The sequence below is a fragment of the Panthera onca genome, chromosome B2 (assembly GCF_046562875.1).
Source record: "Panthera onca isolate mPanOnc1 chromosome B2, mPanOnc1 haplotype 2, whole genome shotgun sequence".
Taxonomy (NCBI): domain Eukaryota; kingdom Metazoa; phylum Chordata; class Mammalia; order Carnivora; family Felidae; genus Panthera; species Panthera onca.
This window is the reverse complement of record NC_138343.1, coordinates 57,398,853-57,417,924: the sequence shown is the minus strand read 5'-3', so window position 1 is coordinate 57,417,924 and position 19,072 is coordinate 57,398,853. Positions and strand designations below refer to the sequence as shown.

At 37.7% G+C, this 19,072-nt stretch overlaps 1 protein-coding gene across 2 annotated transcripts in view; it reads left to right on the top strand.

Annotated features, from left to right (window-relative positions):
* LOC132667946 (protein eyes shut homolog) overlaps positions 1 to 19,072 on the top strand; it is a 577,410-nt gene that overhangs the window by 444,483 nt on the left and 113,855 nt on the right. The gene's annotated exons all lie outside the window — the stretch shown is intronic.

Here is a 19,072-nt window from a genome sequence, read left to right as displayed (position 1 = left end):
CTGACTGATCAAATATGTCTAATCGTTTCCTTGGTTCTTTCCAAGTCAATCGAGACAAGACCTGTTAATGAGACTAATCCCTGAGCATGTATTTCTCACAGCCATCGTGTAATTACAAAGGAGGTAGAGTTTACCCTGAGGTTAGTCTATGGAAAATCTCTGTAGTATAAAATCTCAAAGTCATTCTAATGCTCAGAGTAACAAGGAAAATCAGATGCAATACATGAAATCAAAATATTTGATGTCATTTTGGAAAACTGAGGCAACAATATTAACAGATCTCTGTATTGTAGACCAGTCATTTTTTGTTTAAAGACAATAAACCCCGTGATACAGTTATTATATAGCAAGAAACAAAATCACAAGTAATACCCATGTGGCTCTCCTTCAGAAAATCCTAAATTACAAAAAGGTACAAGATGCTATAATATAAGATTGTTTTAGGAAGCAGCTTGCCAAAGAATGTAATGTTAGCTTTGATATACAGAAATAAATATCAATTTAAATCTTAATAGAAATAATTAAAAGTATTTGGCATTAATATTTTATCAAGTCAGGATAGGAATTGTTTCATCTTTATTTTCCCCACAAAAAGTTTTAAAAACAAAGTTTACCCCTTTGGTGCTAGTGGTATTTGTTACCAAATTCTGGAGTAAGTCTACCAAAATGAGCGCAGGTCCCTATGCCCCAGGTATACAACAAAACAAACAGATCTTACCTGCTCAGACTCATCAAAAAGTTGGAGCACCACACGCTGATATAACAGGTGTGAAAATTGAAATGAGTGAAAAAAGAATTCATAACTAAAAAGTATTGAAAGGAGGGAATTGAGACAACGGATTTTTATGTAGCTGGGAGAAGGGGAGTTAAGAAGTACTGAGTTTCATTCTCTATGTGGAAGGTTATATTAGAAGTTAGCCAAGTCATTTTGTAATAAGAAAAGGTATCATAGACTGGATGGAATTGAAATTTTGTCCTTTCCAATAAAAACCTCATGCTTCTTAGATAGAACCATTCTATCAAGCTATTGAAAAATACAGTTGGTCACAAAAAATTTGATTACTAAGGGATGAATCATCAGTTTTGCTTCCTAGTTGAAAATCAGACTTACCACATGAAATAAGAAGTGAAGATTTATAAGAATGTCTTCACATATTTACAAAAAAATTTTTTTCTCCTATCTTTTGGTCTTATTAGGGCTCAGAGATGCAGCAACTTATAAATTATTGAGACAAGAAATATTAGACAAAATTTGTTAGACTCTGTTTCATTGTAGGTAAGAAGGAATTCCAACATGCACCCATCCAGAGGAATTGTTCAAAACAATTAGCCTATCCATTAATATATTCCACAAATGTGCCAGAGTAATTTGAGATTCCTACCCTCATGGAGATTTTCTTCTAATTGAGAAGATTAAAAGAAAATAAAAATAGCTCAAGACACAATATAAAGTGTATGAAAAGAATTATGAAGGAAATAAACAAGGAGCATAGAGAGTAAGCAGGGTGGGGGGAGCGAGGGTACTGTTCCAGACAGGTGCTCATGATAAGAGCGACTCCAAAAAGGGAGAGACTGTGCTAAAGCCTATAGAATGCAGAGTATGACCTATGAAAACCAGGAAAACAACTATTAGAGTAAAAGTTTCAGAAAAATGGAAGACCCTTAAGAGAGATAGAACCTACCTTTTTTGGAGAATGAAAAGGTGCTAGTCTAGCAGAGCATATGGAGCAAGAGAGAAAAGCATATCTGACGTGAGCAGAGCCTACATCATGTAGGGTCTCAGGCACATGGGAAGGTTTATTGGCTTTTAATTCTCAGTACCTTAAGAAGCCACTGGAAGATTTTATTTTATTTTATTTTATTTTTAATTTTTATTTATTTCTGAGAGACAGAGACAGAGCATGAGCGGGGGAGGGGCAGAAAGAGAGGAAGACAGAATTTAAAGCAGGCTCCAGGGTCTGAGCTGTCAGCACAGAGCATGATGCAGGGCTCGAACTCACAAACTGTGAGGTCATGAGCTGAGCTGAAGTCGGACATTTAAGCAACTGAGCCACTCAGGTGCCCCGCCACTGGAAGATTTTAAAGAGGCAAGTGGTGTATATGTATTTGTTAAAACACTTCTGACTGCAGTATATTGATTTTAAAAGGCTTTTGTCAGTGACCCTGATGAGAGATAATTTCGCCTATGACCAGGATGATGGTGGTGGAGATGGAAATAAGTGGATGAATTTGAGATCTATTCTGGAGACAGAACTGATAGAACTTGCAGGGAAGTGTTTGAGAAGTGCTGAATCAAGAACATCTAGATTTCTCTATTTGTTTGGACTATGGGTAGAGTATAGTGCCATGAGGAGGACTGAGGGCATAACAGGGGTTTTATAGGGCATTATTGGGAGGTAAACAAGAGTTTTATTGGGTACAGATGAAGGAAGAGATACCGGTTAGATATCGAAATGGAGAAGACATGTAGGCAACCAGATAAATGATCCTCAGGCTCAGGGGAAAGAAAGGTCATGACTAAAGATACAATTTGGAGAGTCATCAAAATAGAGGCAGTGGTCAACACCATAGAACCAGAAATTGTCTGAGGAAAAGGTATAGACAAAGAGAAGAAGAGGGCTGAGGACCAACCCCCTCCAAGATTCCAATATTTAGGGATCTAGTAAAGGAGAGAAAGCCATGTACAATACCAGTACCATCCCCCAGACAAGCATCCCCCCCCCATCATCTTTCAGCCCATAAATATCACTCCTCTTGTGATGTTGCATTGTCTTAGCCTAAGTTCCCCCATCAAAGCAGAACCTGGATAAAGAATTACATTCAAGTAGTTTATTTTGGAAATGATCTCAAGAAACAGGAGTGTAGTAAAGACTTGGAATAAAACAGGAAAGGGGAGACAGTCAGTACAGAGGTGTCTTATGGAATTGAGTCAGGGACAGCTATTATTGATTCTCCTGGGACCTTATGAGGAACTATCTAAAATGAGTCTCAAAATTGTCCACTCTTATGAGGAAATATATAGAATGAGTCTGAGAATTGCCTGCCCCAAGGGACAAAAGAGAGAAGCATTTAACCATTGACTCGTGGTTTCTTTTGATTGAGGATTGCTCTACAGGACCTTAATTTTCCCACACTTCTCCATTGCCATAGAAAACTGTCAAGTGTGCAATCTCTTGCAGGCATCTCAGGCAGGCCAAAGCACCAGAGAAGCTGGGGATCAAGGAAGGAGTGCTTAACATATCAACATTCCCTAAACAGTCACGAAAATGCCCACTCAAAAGTGTCAGCTCCCTCCAGGAATCGTCTTTGCATCCAGCAAGCATCAAGGCTTTCTTTACTCCCCTAACTAGCATGAGGTAGTGCCCCATATCATTTCTTGGACCATTCACTGGTCAGTCTCACGTCCAGGAGATTCTCTAGAACATTCAATAGAGAAAAGCATAGAACTAACTGATAAGCATAGTTGTTGCCCAGTTGCAAGTACACGTGAGAAAAGGCACAGAATAATATCCAAAACACCCTTTTTATCTTTGCCTTTTTGTTAATACCAGAGGATAAAAAATCAGCTAGTTTTATCAGCAGTTGTCTTTGCTACATAGCACTTTTCTTTTAGATTATAGCCATATCTACCATACTAATATATTCTTTGGGGGATAATAGAAAATATAATTATGACGTTTCCTACCTTGTTGATGTTTCCACTGGGGAATTCATTCCGAGGCAATCATGGCAGTGGTGATGGGAGCCAAAATAAACAAACACTGCAAATGGAAAATTCGCAGCTGCCTTCCTTTGTAAAGTGCTTTACTCTCCACATTTGTGCTTCTCATTCACACTTCCTGTTGCCTCTTTCTATGCAGGAATAATCTCTTCTTGTTTTCTTAACCACATCATTTTAAAGGCAGGGGGGCAGGGGGACACTTTATCTTATGGCTTGCCCTCTCTGTCTTTTCTAAAAGTATGGCTTAATTTACCTTATCCTCCCCACCTACAGCTCTCAATGGAATATGGCTTTTGAAGAAAGCAGTGTAACATGCAGATTAAGAGCCTAGGCCCTGGAATCCGTGTGACTAGGTTAAAATCCCCATTCTACTACTGACTAGACTATGGTGTGATCTTGGGCAAGTCACCTGATCTCTCTGTACTTCACCTTCAAGGGGTCTAATAATAGAACCTAAATTACAGAGTTCATGAGAATTAAAGGAGATAATTCATGTAAATTGCTTAACACATCACTGGACATATAGAAAATACTTTTTATAAGAGAGTTCAAACCAGGCTTCTGATACAGAGAAATGCCGTATCTTGTCATTATGGGAAAGAAGGCTGGATCTCCATCCTCCCTAGAAAGAAAACTCTATAGAATGTCAAAAGAAATCAAAATTAATTTCCTTTCAAGAATTTTTCTAAGTTGGTGACACTCTTCATGGTGATTAGAGACAAGCCAGGGGTATTACAAAGTCAGGTAGGAAAGCAGCGCTCCAGGGATACAGATAATCACCAGGCTATTTAAGGACATGATACCTCTATAAAGCAGCTTAATGTCAGGCTGGCATTTTGTAATGGCATATTTCAAGTACATGTAATTTTGTCATGTAAGCTCGTAACTCTTTTGATAGCATCCACTCTGATATGATCCAGCTTTTACTCTCCGACTCAACAGCTGTTTGATTACCCTGCTGTTCAACCCATCTCAATATCCCTCATTTCTCTCCATGTTTAAATTCTATATTTTCCAGCTCCTGGTTACAAAGAAATGTTAAAAGATCAAGCCCAACCCCATAGGGGAACAAGGAGACAGGGGTGATTGTGGCCACACAAGAAAGCACTCAGGAAAGTAATTCCTCTTGCTTAGGGTTGAAGGCAACCTTTGAGCGTCCTACATTTTTTCTTCCTTAAGAACTGAGGGAATTGCCTCTCCTTTTGCTCACTGGGAAAGTTCACACCTCCGCCTTTTACCTTTTTTTCTATTTCAGCATCTGTAGAGAGGAAAAGTTAGATTGCACATCTAAAAAAGTAACACTTAAAATAAATATATATATTATTGTATACTGGAATGTTCTTGAAAAAACAACTTTGATGGACTCCTGCAATCCAACCCACTGACAATGAATTAGCACCTTTCTTCCATCTACACAAGTGGCAGTCCTAGCAGAGCAAAGTTACAGTTATTGTTCCAATAATTACTACCAGTACTATGTGTTTATAAGCAAATGAGTGTGTGTGTGTGTGTGTGTGTGTGTGTGTGTGTGTGTACATACCTGGGAAAGATTTCTTAACCACAGTCTTTCATTAGGTTTAGAAATTGCTTACGTGTCTATAGTTATTGCTGTTATGTTTCTCTAAAGGCATTATGCTTCCTACCAGTAAGTGGTGTTGGATTTAGTTACATACACACATGCACACACCCCTATTAAAAACAAGATAGTAAGGTATTTTGACTTGGGAAATTATATTAATTCTGGCAGTCTGTCAGTCACTCAACCAATATATTCCTTCTTTATTTATCAATACATTCTGATTGTTTTGAGGGCAGAAATGTACCCAGCTAAAATTTCCCAGCCACATGGGGTGCCTCAGTGGCTCAGTGGGTTAAGTGTCCGACTTCAGCTCAGGTCATGATCTCAACTGTTTGTGAGTTTGAGCCCCACATCGGGCCCTGCCCTGAGAGCTCAGAGCCTGGAGCCTGCTTCAGATTCTGTGTCTCCTTCTCTCTCTCTGTCCCTCTCCCACTCATGTTCTGTCTGTCTCTGTCTCTCAAAAATAAACATTAAAAAATAAATAAATAAAATAAAATAAAATAGAAGTCCCAGCCTCCCTTAAAACAATGTTGCCATAGGATTAAATTATGATAACTGGATATAAGAAGTGTTAGAGTATTGTATTGACCTCTGGAAAAGCCCCTGAAGAGTGGCATGGCCCCCAGCCTTGCTTCTTTTTTAGGCTCATTCTAAACCTAGAATGTGTATGAGGTGACTCAAATTCCAGAAGTCATCTTGGTTCATAAAGTGACCTTGAAAATACATGCTAAGATGGTGAAACAAAAACATGAAAAAGCTTAAATTCCTGATAACCATGAAACTACCATACCATACAGGGTTTGTCTAACATCACACTTTCTGTTAATGAGGGAGAAATAATCTATTTTGTTTAAGCCTCTGTTATTTTGACGGCACCTGGATGGCACAGTCAGCTAAGCAACCAGCTCTTGGTTTCAGCTTAAGTTATGATCTGTGATTTGTGGGATTGAGCCCCACGTTGGGCTTTGTGCTGACAGCATGGCGCCTGCTTGGGATTCTCTCTCTCCCTCTCTGCCCCTCCCCCGCCAAAATAAATAAATAAATGTAAAAAAAAACCTCCATTATTTTGTTATACATTATTTGTTATATGTAGCTAAACCTAATTTTTACTGATACAATCAGTGTCAAGGTTTCACTTTCACTGAACTTTATAACCTGATATGTTTTCTCAAATATTTCTGATTTTATTCATAAGCCCTTAGATTCCCTCTCAAAGAAAGAGAAAAGTATGAGATTTTTGTATCTTCTCTTCTTTCAGTCTAGAAGATTTTACAACTTTATAAAATATATTTTGCAACCCAGCAAAAGTGTGGTATGAAAATTATTCCAATATTGTTAAAAAATATCAAAGTAAGCAGCAAAATGAAAACTATATTTTTGCAAATTAGAAAAATAATAAGAAAGCAAATCTTAGATCTTAGTTATGAAACATTACCTCTCATTTTAAAAGTACCCTCATGGGCCAATTTCTAATCATCACACTAAATGAAAAATCAAATTAGTTTGTAGATTTTCACATCTCAGTTCCTAGGAAGGCATGCAGCTAATATTATCTGCTTTTAAGCAGAGAACAAAGAATATTCACTATCAAACTCTTAACTGTCCCTGGAACACTGTCAGTAGAATACTCAACTGTAAAGGCCAAATGTTCCTTTTGTTTATTCCAGCACTTTGTCATTATTTAGCAACCTCACAGAATTTTCCCTACCAACACAAGCATTTCCTGCTTATTAAAAATGTCTTTAAAATGGATAGACTATGCACAGGAGTAGAATTGTCTGTCCTGAATATATTTATGGCAAGTTGATTTTGTAGACGTTTGTGGAAATGTAACCCTCTGCAGTTTATCCCATAGCTCACCAGAGAATTTAACTTTGCAGGTCTGTCAGCCCAGACCCTCCCACAAAGAGTCAATTTTTTTTTGTATCAAATGAATACTGTCAGATCCTACCACACCTATCAGGTTATGGTTGGTCAGTTTAAGAGCTGTGCTAATGGGATGCACCTGCCAGTTACCAAGCAATGGAGAGCACAAACACATTTGTTGCACATTAAAAAATTCTTCACAGAAATGGAAAATTGATTAGAGTCTGAGTAAATATATGCTACATGAAAAACTGTAAAGTCAACATTTTATGAAGAGGCAATGGAATTTATTGATTGTTAGGAAAGAAATAAACAGGGTTGGAGATGCCTGTATGTGATGTAAATTGCCTACCATTCTATATGATGATTAGCAGTTATTCAGTTCAAGGGGTTTTTTGTTTGCTTGTTTATTTCCACTGACACTCTCACATCGCCTTTTCGAATATTTTGTCATTCCATGACTTTGTGCTTGAAAATGGCTTTCTATTTCCCTTAGGCTGAGGTAAGAACTGCTTAAAATAAAGCACAAACCTGACATGGGAAAACCCCCACCTTCTCCTCTAGCCCTCTTATTCACCCTCTGTCAGATCAAACTATTTTGTATTTATCTTTTAAATATTGGCCATATATTATACCAGCCCTCCCTCATACAGTAAGCTCTGTAAAGGTAGATATCACATCTGTCTTGGCCATCACCATACCTGTGGAATGGCAAATGTTGCCTGGCAGATGGTAGGCTCTCAATTTTTTGCTGAATTGAAAATGATCTGAAAGTTCTTCAGAATATTCATCTAAGCTGTTACCCTGAGCCTACTACTATTATGACTATTACTTGGGATCTGGTCAATAAGTATTTATCAAATTGAAAAAATAAACCAATAAAACAATCAATAAATGAATAATCTAATATAGAAAATTTCCAAAAGTATGTTCCACAGCACACTAGTGTGGTAAGGTAACCCATAAAAAAAAGTTTGTTGAAATGAACTCAACATCTACTGAGCACTTCCTATATGCCAGACCCTCAGCTAAGTACTTTACCTTCATCTTCCTACATGACCCATGTAATAACACAATTAAGTATGTCATTATTTCCATTGTGCAGATAGAGAAACTTAAATAACCAGTCCAGGGTGGGGGTCAGTTCAGTCAGTTGAGGGTCTGACTCTTGATTTTGTAATGATCCCAGGACCGTGGAATCAAGTCCTGTGTCAGGCCCCATGCTGAGTGTGGAGACTACTTAAGACTCTCTCTCTCTATCTGTCCCTCTCCCTCTCTGTCTCTTGAAAAAAAAATTAATAACAATTAAAATTTTAAAATTAAAAAAAAATTTTAAGTAGCCAGTCAAAAGTGAAATAGTTCATGAATGGTGGGTAGATCTGGAATCCAGATGTCTCTGATTTCAGCCTTTCTTTAAAACATCATATAGTACTCTGCCCCTTTTTTAGGAATTCAGGTGTATAGTAGCACAGTGAAGTCTATTGGAAGTCCTGTAATAACACAATGTTAAGCCAAGGAGCTCTTCTTTCTCACAGAGCAAGCCTTTCATAGAATACACTGGAGTTGCTCCCTAAGTGGTATATGTATACTCCACTGTGGCATTGGAAGAAAATATCAGTTCTCTTTTTTACCTCAATCTTTTAATTTCTACTTCTGTGTTTTATGATGTCCATATTATATTAGTATATTAATACACTAACAACAATTTTAAATAAATAATATATATGAGCCATGATCTAAAAAGTTTAGAGACCTTTCCCTTTCAAACACGGCCTGACATTTTTATTAATTACATTGATTTCATAGAATTAATTTAGAGAAGCTGATTTCAAATTATGGTTGAAATGTTTGGGGGTCGGGGGTGCCTCAGTGTCTCAGTCAGTTAAGTGTCCAACTCTTGATTTTGGCTTAGGTCATGATCTCACGATTGTAAGATGGAGCCCTCATCTGGCTCTGTGCTGGGTGTGGAGCCTGCTGAGATTCTCTCCTTCTCCCTCTGCCCCTCCTCTGCTTGTGTGCTCTCTCTCTTCTCTCTCTGAAAGAGAGGAAGAAAGAAAAGAAAAGAAAAGAAAAGAAAAGAAAAGAAAAGAAAAGAAAAGAAAGAAAGAAAGAAAGAAAGAAAGAAAAAGAAAGAAAGAAAGAAAGAAAGAAAGAAAGAAAGACAGACAGGTCTGGGATATTTAATGTGTAAAATTTATTATATAGTTCCAGTTGGCTTATATTGTTAAAACAATGGAGTGGCATATTCAAAATCTGTTTATTTATGTTTTTAAAGTACATTAAAACCACCCACTCACCCCAATACAATTAAATTTACTTAAATTTGCATTCTCTAAGCTCATGGTAACTGAGCTGTGGAAAAGACAGTAAGAAGACTATGGATGCAGGAGTAGAGTGACTACTGCTTCTGCTAATACCAGCAGCAATCTCACTATAGAATGTCAAGGATTAAATGTGCATATGCCACAGACCCATTTTATGGAAATGTGTTCATTGGTGGTAGGCATTCCCAAACAGAGTCACATAAGGCCACTGAGACCTAAACTACGCAGAATAAGATTAAGTGGGAGCTATTTCTCCCTTTTATGCATTGCAATGTAATAAAGATGAAAAGTGCTTAAAATTATATTATGCATTGATCAGTTAGGGTTTTGTTTTTTCTTGATTTTTCTCAGTGAGTCAAATGATTTGATGCTTGCTTTTTTTTTTCTTTGTATTTTTAGCAAATGATGACCCTTCAACACTGTAAGTGTCCTGAATATTACCCAACTTTGATAAGGAACCACATGATCAGTTAATATGAATTCCCACTCATAAAATGGGGGAGTTGCAAGTTACATTTCACATATATGATACAATTAAGTAAAGCCGAAAAGAATGCCACTTTTAGAGATATCATTTTGTCAACTCAGATAAATAATTTCTTAGAGAAACATATTAATCCATCAAAGGAGCATTTTAGAAAGTATATCAATTACTGTAGAAATGGTTAGTCAAAATAATTAAACTGATAATTTCAATGCTCTCATGCCCTACATGTATGATTAAAAGACTTGACCTATGTGGTCTGGGATTCCTATCATTATGCATTTGTGAAACGAAGATTAAATGGGGGAATAATGAGGAAAAAGTAGAGGGAGAAAGGGAATATTTCTGAAAATTAATTATAGTTTGTAACCAAATCTTGACTGCATGTGTACCTCTGTTGTGTTAAGAGTATCCAATGTATCCAACATATACATGCTTTCCACAATACTGAGCATTCCATATACTTTCTCTTGCCTTATCATATCCCTACTCTTGAGAAATAAAGGATAAATCCAACGGTAAGGGTAAGCAGTCTTACATAATAAAGTCATGATCCCAGTTTGGTACTAATGATGACATTATAAACCCTGAATGTGAATGTGAATGTGAATGTGAATGTGAATGTGAATGTGAACTGCACAAGGGAGTTCTACACATCCAGTATCAGTGGTATGGCTTATGTCTCAAAATGTATGAATTATTTAATGTGAACAATAATTCCCAAAGAGCTATTTGAGTCCTTATTTTTATAAGTAGAACATGTTACAGGGATTACTAAGAACTAGACTTCCTATTCATTTTTGAAATTTCGTAATTTGAAGAGTAAAAAAAAAAATTAACTTGGAAAAGCCCACCTATTAAAATATTTTAAATTTAGGTGCTTTTCCTACGGGCTAAACAATAGACAAATGGAGGTGTATTTTTAATTCCCTTGTTCTAATGAAGTCACATTGGTCCTAAGTAAGGGATTTGCTGGGAGTAAATTAACACTTTCCTGACTCTGCTGTTGTCAGTAACTTTCGAGCATCACTAGTGCCTTGTAAAGTTAATATGGCTCTTTGAAAGTCAGCATTTTACTGCCCATTTCAATTTTCATCCATGACTTAACACCTGGCAGGGAGCATCCCATCTTTTCCAGAGGGCAAATCTAAATATTGCACCTAATGATTCAGTCTCCAAAATGACATTTTGTAATTCTCTTTGCCATCCTAAAGGGGCCAAGGGTATTTTTGAATCTCATCTTTTTTGTTCTTGTGTATTAAATCCACTTGAAATTGTCAAAGCGAGACTCTTTCTGCCCCCAAGACTTTAAGCTCTAGAGAAAGAAAAGCTGTCATCAGCATGAGTGGTTGATAATTCTGCTTGTTGGAGTGTATCCCTGTCAGTCTCCAGGTGGATGGCTTAACATACACCTTGTTGACAGCTACCACCAAAGGGGGCTTTCCTGAAGGAATATCACTGTGGCTGCCCTGCTGAATGAGCCCCCTAAGTACTTGTCAGCGTTGCTATCTTAACCATGGTGGAGTTGCTTTTTCCTGAGATAGATGTATCCTCTGCATTTTAAGTTTGATTGCCCGTGTAAGCTTTAAAAGCAGAATGTTTAAGAATTATAGATTTCGGAGGTCTTTTTGTGGACTGTAAAACCCTTTTCCAGTGCCGCCTGCTTCTTGCCTCCATTATACCTCTCTCCTCCATTACTTGTTACAATAAACAAATACTTTTGAGAGAAGTGCATCATTAGCATCCTGGATTTTGAGCTACTGAATTTTAATATAAATTAGTGTAGCAAAAGGAAAACGGAAAGCCTCAACAACCATTTGTCCCACGCGTTATGATAATTAGGGAATTACACAATTTCCCATCCTGCAAATCAAAGGACTTAAGGTGCCTCTCTGCCAACATCTAAAAGCTTTCCTGGTTGTTCAACACTTGCCCTGTTGGAATAAGAGAATATCAGAACACCTGTGCAATACACAAAGGGCTACAAATTTATGGGTGTATTAAGCAAAGTCTAATTATAACTTGATAAAAAAAAATCCCCTTGACAAAAGCTGATTTCCAAAGAATCAGCTTTTAAAAGAACAAACTTAGAAATTATTGTATCCCAAATGTGCTACTTGGTAAAATTGAAAAGAAGTGTTGCTCAAAGCATTCTTAGATAAGGATGGCAAAAGCACAACACCTCTTTTTTCCACCCTTTATTCTCCAGAGTAGAGTGGGGTGACGCATCTTATCAACTCTTTAACATCTGCAGGCTGTTAATTAATGAACTTCATTGTTTCAGCAAACTCAAACAGATACTGTTTTATTAACGAACAAGTCTTTACATCACTTTCTAGATGATTAAACTGAAGTTGGCAGTATTAAACTATTAGTGTTGTGTGATGCGGAGGCCCTACACTTGGAGAACAGAGCTCAGATTCAGGCCCACGGTGTGAAACAACCAGCTGTGTGACCCCCTACAAGTCACTTCACTTCCTGCACTTCACTTTCTTCATCAGTTAATAAAGGAGCTGAATAGATTACCTCATCTTCATTTTTTTTTTATTCCAGTCAGAACTCTTAGATTGAGAATAGGGAAAATCAATTAGGAGTTACTCTTGCTGATTCAAGTGCAGTTTTATTTTGTGTCTCCTTCATTATAGGTCACTACAGTTCATTATGAAATGGCTAGTCAAAGTTAGCAGTTTAGTTAGTGCCTGCGGTCAAGACATTGTTCTAAGTGCCTTATATAAGATATCTCATTTAATCCTCAAAAGAGCACAGGGAGCAGCTATTATTATCACCCCCATTTTATAGATGAGAACACTGAAAATTAAAGAAGGTAAATAATTAGTATGAGGAATGGCTGGTTAGTGGCAGGGACGTTCTCTGAACTTCTTTGTTACACTGAATCCCACAAATATGTCTCAAATATACTTTAAATGATACTGTATTTAAAACAAAATCTAATCATGAATGTGATTACTGATTATTTAAATAGAAATAAGAACTATCTCTTAACAATAATACATCTAGTATAAAATTATGAATCATTGATGAAGTTTTACCATATTATTAAAATGCTATCTAAATATACCTAAACACTTGGGGAGAAGTGTTAGTTATCAATTATGATTTTGTTCCATTGGCACAGACATTTATTAGATTTGACATCAATATGCTTTATTTTTGGTAAAAATTATTCACATTAGAAATTCGGTATTAGATAATTATGAGATAATTATCATAGAAAATTATGAGGTAATAAATATGGTTTAATTAATAACTGTAAGAAAATTCATTCTATAATTTATTCATCTAACAAATACTAATTAAGAACCTAAATACTAATAATGTGCTAGGTCTGTCCTAGATGCTTAGTAAAACTGGGTAAATAAAACAGACATACCTTCTTTCTTCAAGGAGTCTTAACATCCAAAAAAGGGACAGGCAAAAAGTAAAGAAATAAATATATAATTCAAAATTGTGATTGGTACTGTGGGAGAAATAAATGACATGATGAAGAAAGCAGAGTGGGACCTACTCAGACAGGTGGTCAGGGAGGGACTCTCTATGGAGGTCACTGAAATTAGAACATAAAGGACAAGGTGAAGGTGGCATAAGTGACTTTAGAGAAATAAGCTTAAGCCACATCAGGGCTTTTTAGGTCATGGTAATGAGTTTAGATTTTGTTCAGTGTCCAATGATAAGCTATGAGTTCAAAAAGGGGAGTGACACATGTTTATAATCTATTACTTATATTGGGAGTAATGAAAGAAGGGGGACAGAGGAAGCTAATGCAGGAATTCATGTCATAAGTGATGTTGTCTGAGCAGAGGAAGAAAGAATTGGCCAGAAAGTTTTATTTGAAAGTAGCATACATAAGACTTACTGATAGATTGTGTTGGGGATGAGGAGAAAGGAATCAAAAATAGCTACCAGATTTTTAGAGTGAGCAACTTAGACAATAGAATGCTTTGCTAAGAAGTGAGAAGAAGCTTGGTATGGAAATAGGAGTTTAATTTTGCTTCAGATGCCTATAGAATATGTAAGTGGAGATATCAAAGAAGTAGCTGGATATTTCAGTTTAAGTTCATAAAAATATATGAAATAACTTATGAAGAGAATGTATAGAGAGCTACATTCTGGGAGCTACACCACTTAGAAGATAGGTATTGAACAAAGAGGAGCAAAAAAAAATAGAGACTGAGAAGGTGTGGTAAGGGGCAGAACAGAAAAACCTGGGGAGCAAAGTGTCACAAAAGCCAAGAGAGGCCTACTTTCCAAGGGGAAAGTCTTTACCAGAGTCCTCTCCCACCTGAGAGATGGCATGTTCCCCACTTCAGCCCCTCTAGCCTTCCTGCCTCACCTATAGAGGGAGAAAAAAAAAAACTAAAAAACATTTCTGAAAGTCATAGATCAGGGTACACATCCTCCTGCTAAAAGACTGAGATTTAATAACCACCTTACCACCACAGGTGTAAGGCTCCAATATAATAACAGTGGACTACAATGGAAAGAGCTGTAAGCTGTACTGTCTCTGGAAAGAAGTACTTAGGGAAACTCAAAGTCAATAGAGTAAAAGCATGGACACTAGAGCAATTTCAAACCTCTGGCCTCTGTGGCTTTAGCAAACATCAAATAAAGGTCAGCTTCTAGCCATTTTAACACAGAATTTCACACTAAAAGCCTTTTTACATAACACATCATGTCCAGCATTCAACAAAAAAAAAAATCACAAGGTATGCTAAAAAACAAAAAAGAAAAAAGAAAAGAAACACTGTCTGAAGCAAGCATCAGAACCAGACACAGATATGAGACAGGTATTTGAATTGTCAGAGAATATTTTTAATCAGTAAGACATAAGACATCACTTCAAATCATACAGATATTAAGAGGATATGGTGAACCACTTCATGACAATATATTAAAAAAATTATTTAAACTGCATAAAATCTTATTAAAGCAAAATTAATTAAAACTAACATAAGAAGAAATAGAAATTAAGAGTAAAATGGCAGAGTAGTAGGGGGACTGTATGCTTTCCTCCTCCCTCGAACACAACTAGACAAATACCAAATTATTCTGGACACCAAGGAAATCAATCTGAGGATTGAGAGAACAAACTACACAACTAGAGGGAGAAAAGAGGCCACATCATGGAAGGTAGGAGATACGAGATGTGATTTGGGGGAGAAAAGAATCACAGGTGCTTCAGAGGGGAGGAAGCCCTTGATCAGGAAGAGAGGTGAGAAAGACAGCACTGTGAAGGGCATTGCACAAGGAAAACACTTCCTCAGAACTATTGATGGGGAAAAGGAGAGGGGCTGATTATTGCAAGATTTTACAAGCAGCAGAGCTGAAAGTTGGAAGTTTCAGAAGTCCACACCATCACTGGGGTGGAGCCTTGTGGGTGTAGAGATGCTCTTGTGGAGGAGGAGGGCAGAGGCTCAAGAGAAGACAGAGTGGTCTGAGGATCCCCTGGGTTACACTGGAAGAGACAGTTACCCTTCTTGGAGTGCACCTGGAAGGTGGGCACTGCCTCTCCGGGGACAAATGAACTGGCAGGTGCCATTGATCTGGCCCTTTCATTAGCATAGAAGCAGAGGTACATGCTGAGGGCAACTAACCTGCATACCAGCTTTTTGCTGTACTTTATCAAAAACTCTAAGCCCCTGCACATTTGTGCAACTGCTCTTTCAGGAGAAACCAGCATCAGCCACAGTGTGGCAAGACCCTCATCCAGAGGATGAGCACGGGTCTGTGCTGCAATGGGTCACTAAAATTTGGAGTTCTGAAACCCAGCCAGCATGCCTGGGATAAAACATAGGAGCACTGCACCACCAGGTGGGCAGATGGTTTGGACACAGACAGGATGAAGGCAGAGGTCTGAGGGAAGCCTAGACAAATGAAGGAGGATTGTTTGCCCTTCTGTGAGGGCTTCCTGGAAAGCAGGCACGAACTCACCCCTCTAGAGATGAGAGAGCCAGCTGATGCTGTTTGTATTTCCACCCATCAGCACAGATGGACTTCAGTGAGCAGCACAGCACCCACAATGAAGGCTGGAGCCACTTACACCAAGCCCTACCCCTCTGCACTCTGCAGGTGCTTTTTTACTAGGGCAAGTGTCCTTGAGAACCAAAGTACCAGTGGCCCCTCCCTCAGAAGACCAGTTAATACTTACTCTTCTGAAACTGGTCCAAAAATAGAAATGGAAGGAAAACATCCAAACTCATTTAATGAGGCCAGCATTTCCTTGATTCCAAAACCAGACAAAGACCCCACTAAAAAGGAGAATTATCCCTGATGAACATGGATGCAACAAGATAATAGCAAATCAAACCCAACAGTACATTAAAATAATTATTCACTGTGGAGTGCCTGGGTGGCACAGTTGGTTGAGTGGCCACCTTCGGCTCATGTCATGACCTTGCTGTTGACAAGTTTGAGCCCCGTGTCAGACTGTGTGCTGACAGCTCAGAGCCTGGAGCTTACTTCGGATTCTGTGCCTTTCTCTCTCTGCCCCTCCCTGCCTCATGCTCTATCTCTCTCTGTCTCAAAAATAAAATAAACATTAGAAAAAAATTTAATAAAATGAAATTAAAAAAATAATTATCCACTGTGATCAAGTGAGATTTGTTCCTGAGCTGCAGGGGTGGTTCAATATTTGTAAATCAATCAATGTGATATACCACATTAATATAAGAAAAGATGATAACCATGTGATCCTCTCAATACAAAAAAAAAAGCATTTTACAAAGTACAGCATCCATTAGTGATAAAAACCCTCAACAAAGTAGGAGTAGAAGGAACATACCTCAACATCTTAAAAGCCATATACAAAAGATCCACAGGTAATATCATCCTCAATGGGGAAAAACTGAGATCTTTTCCTCTATAGCCAGGAACAAGACACGGATGACCACTCTTACCATTGTTATTTAACATAATGCTGGAATTCTTAGCCTCAGCAGTCAGACAGCAAAAAGAAGGCATCCAAATCAACAAGGAAGAAGTCAAACTTTCACTCTTCATAGACAGTGTATACTCTATGTAGAAAACCCAGAAAACTCCACCAAAAAAATTGCTAGAACTGATACCCAAATGCAGCAAAGTTGCAGAATACAAAATCAATGCGAGGAATTCTGCTGCATTTCTATACAGCAATAATGAAGCAGCAGAAAGAGAAATCAAGGAATTGATCCCATTTACAACTGCATCAAAAAACATAAGATACCTGCAAATAAACCTAACCAAAGAGGTGAAAGATCTGCAGTCTGAAAACTATAGAACACTCATGAAAGCAATTGAAGAGGACACAAAGAAATGGGAGAGGATTCCATGCTCATGGATTGGAAGAACAAACATTAAAATGTCCATACTTCCCAAGGCAAACTACACATTTATTTTTTTAAAAAAAATTTTTTAACGTTTATTTATTTTTGAGACAGAGAGAGACAGAGCATGAACAGGGGAGGGGCAGAGAGAGAGGGAGACACAGAATCTGAAACAGGCTCCAGGCTCTGAGCTGTCAGCACAGAGCCCGATGCGGGGCTTGAACTCACGGACCGCGAGATCGTGACCTGAGCCGAAGTCAGCCACTTAACCGACTGAGCCACCCAGGCACCCCCAAACTACACATTTAATGCAATTCATTTCAAAATACCGCCAGCATTTTTCACAGAGTTAGAACAGACGATACTAAAATTTCTGTGGAGCCATGAAAGATCCCAAATGGTGAAAGTAATGTTGAAAAAGAAAAGCACAGCTAGAGACATCACATTCCAGACTTCAAGCTATATTACAAAGCTGTAATCATTAAGACAGTATGTCACTGGCACAAAAATAGACACATAGATCAATGGAACAGAATAAAAAACCCAGAAATTGACCCATAGCTGTATGGTCAACTAATCTTCAACAAAGTAGCAAAGAATATCCAATGGAAAAGAGACAGTCTCTTCAACAAATAGCGTTGGGAAAACTGGACAGCAACATGAAGAAGAATGAAACTGTACCACTTTCTTACACCATACTCAACAATAAATTTAAAATGGATGAAAGACCTAAATGTGAGACAGGAAACCACCAAAATCCTACAGGGCAAAACAGGCAACAACCTCTTTGACATCAGCCATAGCAACTTCTTACTAGACACCTCTCCAGAGGCAAGAGAAACAAAAGCAAAAATGAACTCTAGGGACTTTATCAAAATAAAAAGTCTCTGCATAATGAAGGAAGCAATCAACAAACTAAAAGACAGCCTATGGAATAGAAGATACTTGTAAATGACATATCTGTTAAAGGGTTAGTATCAAACTATAAGGAACTTAACACCCAAAAAGCAAATACCCAATTATGAAATCGGCAGAAGACACGCATAGATATTTTTCCAAAGAGACATCCTGATGGCCAACAGACACATGAAAAGATGCTCAATATCACTCATCATCAGGGAAACACAAATGAAAACCATGATGAGACACCACTTCACACCTGTCAGAGTGGCTAAAATTGACAACACAGGAAACAACAGATGTTGGCAAGAATGTGGAGAAAAGGGAACCCTTTTACACTGTTGGTGGGAATGCAGACTGGTGCAGACACTCTAGAAAACAGTTTGGAGTTTCCTCAAAAAGTTAAAACAGAACTACCCAACAACCCAGCAGTTGCACTACTATGTATTTACACAAAGGGTACAAAAATACTTATTCAAAGGAGCACATGAACCCATGTTTATACCAGCACTAACAGTAGCCAAATTATGTAAAGAGCCCAGATGTCCATCAATTGGTGAATGGATAAAGATGTTATATATATATATATATATATATATATATATATATATATATATATATATATATTCACTCAATGGAATATTACTTGGCAATCAAAATAATGAAATCTTGAAATTTGTAATCACATGATGGACCTAGAATGTACTATGCTAAGCAGTCAGAGAAAGACACATTCCATATGATTTCACTCATATGTAGAATTTCAGAAATAAAACAGATGAGCATAGGGGAAGCAGGGGAAGAAGGAAACAAACCATAAGAGACTGTTAACTATAAAGAACAAACTGAGAGTTGTTGGAGGGGAGGTGGGTGGTGGGA